The sequence below is a fragment of the Octopus bimaculoides genome, chromosome 2 (genome assembly GCF_001194135.2).
Source record: "Octopus bimaculoides isolate UCB-OBI-ISO-001 chromosome 2, ASM119413v2, whole genome shotgun sequence".
NCBI lineage: Eukaryota > Metazoa > Mollusca > Cephalopoda > Octopoda > Octopodidae > Octopus > Octopus bimaculoides.
Genome location: NC_068982.1, coordinates 99,956,880 through 99,960,067, shown reverse-complemented (window position 1 = coordinate 99,960,067; position 3,188 = coordinate 99,956,880). Strand labels below are relative to the sequence as shown.

The window sequence follows — 3,188 nt, the reverse complement described above, 5'->3', positions numbered from 1 at the left end:
ATCAACTTTTAGACATTATATTATGTCTATTTATTTATTTATTTTAAAAAAAGACAATTATAACAATATACATACATGTATAACACATCATGCTTTACATATATAATATATAAAAATACCAGTAATTATTAAAATATATAATGCAGAGCATAGAAAGTTGGATAGTATCTTACAGCTGTTTCAGCTAAGTGGCTATAGTACCTCACTCTACTTCCATCCCTTCAGTGAACTGAAGTATTTGGTAGATAAGATTAAGGTACTTGAGTGTGTCTCTGGGCTTCATCAGAGAGTTTAGAAAGTTTATAAGGTTAAGTTATAAATATAAATACATACATATATACACACTTTTACATATACATATATATATACATAAATATAGATAGATAGATAGATAGATAGATAGATAGATAGATAGATAGATAGATAGATAGATAGATATGAAAACTAACTTAAGACTGATTTGAGTGTGTATTGTCAAATCACATGAGTTTGTGTGAATTGGAATCAGTCATTCATTGCTGATACCTTCTAAATTCTGCAATGCAAACCAAAGAGATACCTGGTAATTCTATTGTCTGCTATGGTAAATTATGCCATACTGTAATATCATCAACAGCTAAGCATCTCATCAACAATTACAACACAATGCCAGTGATAGGTGTGGACCCCTGGTTTTTCTTGCGTTTGTGTTGTACCCTACAAACTTGACCATCTATTTTTTCTAATTATACAAATGTGTGTAACTAAAGTCAGTTAATTAATTTTGTAGTCACTGGTTTGGTCTTTATGCTATGTCTTTTAGCAAGACACAATTTTATGATTGCCTTAGTTTGCTTTGTCAGAGTTACTTCCTCTCTAGTTGACTGGTTAGTAATAGGGGATGCAGCCAACTGTAAAAAAAAGGCCCTCTCAAACATTATATAAATGTAAGAGCTGGTATGGATAATAGATGTAGGAGGTAAATATGCTAATAATAGCAACAAAAATGTAAATTGTTAAGAACATGAAAACCAATCAACCCTTAAAGAGTTAAAAAAAACATATTTAATGTTTTCTATATTATTGTTGTCAACCATAAAGCTAACACCAGTCTACTAAAATCATTGTTATTCCCCTGACAGTTGCCTGAATAATATCTTTCACACAGTATGTAGCACTACTTAACACCTGCAATAGTTTAATATGGCAATCGTTAGATGAGAATACTGTTTACAGATGGATGTTTAATCTCTGTAATCTTGTCATTTCCATTAGGAAGGAAATCTTTCTTTTGTTTAGGCACAAGGCTGATTTTTGTTGAAGAATGAATGAATTAACTCAAGCAAATAGCAAGTACTTATTTTATTGACCCTAGAGGGATAACAGTTGACCCCAGCAACATTTAGTAATAGTGTATCGTGACAAAAATAATGCTTTATTTAGTTTAATGCTCTACTGTATCTACTGTACACACAGCTTACTTTTGGAAGAAAATATTGATTTCATATATAGGTGTAAAGCCTCAGACCTATGTAGGGGATGAATTACTTTTATGAAGCAATATAAAATGAGTAGAATTGCTACAATTGGGAATCAAATTTGGTCAGAGCCTTACCTTTGCTCTGTTGTGTTAGCCACTTAGACTAATATTGTATGTACCGTATTCATGCTTTAGTCAACACATTAGCAAAGTGAAATGGTTTTAACTAGGAATCTAAAAGGAGATACTGGTATATTTTGCTGATGCACAAAGGCCCTTTTAAATAACGCTAAATGGATACAGGAAATTGAGAGTCTAGTGTTTTTCTGAGGGCATAAAAGAGATAAAATAAATCCAAATGAAAATGAAAACTAGGTTACAGATCCCCCATGCTAGAAGTCTACTTCTATTCTTTAGCAATCCTTACTTTTGTATGAAAATAAATACAAATCTTGAAAAACCCTAGCTTACACATTGTCATGTTTGTTTATTTTTTACTTTTCATTTATCTATTTATTTATTTTTAAATTATGCTTTGCAACAGGACACTAACAAGAAACTAGAGCTGAAACTAATTACTTATAAGAGGAATTAAATAGCCAAAAGGTACTATCTGTATTTATAATACATTACTTTTTATTCTTTCTTTTCTCATCCTCCCCTTCCACTATTTCTTTTGTTCTTTTCTTCTCCTTCATTTCAATAATACTTGCGTTAACTTCACTGTAAAATATTCTCATAATGCATTGAAGAGAGAATAAAAGAGACTGAAATGACCTACTTACCTGGCTGACTTGAAAACCAATTTACAATCATGTCATAGTCACCAAAATTGCACCTTTTATGACAATTTGTTCTAAATGAGAAATATTGTTTACATTTCAATCAGTCATTATAATACATATATTGTTAGTAAAAAGGACAGCAAATCAAAAACAGGAAATAGCACAGAACTTTCTTCTTGCACACAACAAAGATGGCCGTGTAAGCTCTATTTATAGAAAGGAGGGGGAACGTTTTAATGTCAGGGGCAAATTGCATATGCCTAAGAACCTGAAGGATGCATCTGTGTTGATTGGCATTAGGAAAGAGCATCCAGCTATAGAAACCATGCTTAGCAGTCAATGGGGCATAATGCAGCTCTGTAACTTGGATCCAGTCAAACCATTTGACCTATGCCAACAGAGAAGACAGATGTTAAATAATGATACATAGGTGCAGAAGTGGCTGTGTGGTAAGAAGCCCGCTTCCCAACCACATGGTTCTGGGCAAGTGTCTTCTATTATAGCCTCGGACTGACCAAAGCTTTGTGAGTGGATTTGGTAGACAGAAACTGAAAGAAGCCTGTTGTGTGTGTGTATGTGTGTGTATGTATTTAAAGTTAGCACAAGGCATTAGGATGCAGAAACAGCATCGACCTGTTTAGAAATAGGAGCTAAATTCTTAATTCAACCACTGGAAAACACCAAATAACAGAAAAACCACTTTCCAGTGGTTGAATTAGGGATTTAGCTCCTATTTCTAAACAAGTCGATGCTGTGTCTGCATCCTCATGCCTTGTGCTAATTTTAGATTTTGTAGCTATAGAATACTATTAGACCTGTTGAACCACTTATATTACTGCGGTTAATATTATCATTTAAAAATATTCAATACAGATGGTATTAACAATAGTGATATCTTACCTCGTGTGTGAACACTCAAATGTTTTTGCGTATATATACATACA

At 32.7% G+C, this 3,188-nt stretch overlaps 1 long non-coding RNA gene across 1 annotated transcript in view; it reads right to left on the bottom strand.

Annotated features, from left to right (window-relative positions):
* LOC128251592 (uncharacterized) overlaps positions 1-3,188 on the bottom strand; it is a 69,810-nt gene that overhangs the window by 6,611 nt on the left and 60,011 nt on the right. The window contains exon 3 of the long non-coding RNA XR_008267193.1: positions 2,245-2,315. This is a non-coding gene — a long non-coding RNA (uncharacterized LOC128251592). The remainder of the gene's footprint in view (positions 1-2,244; positions 2,316-3,188) is intronic.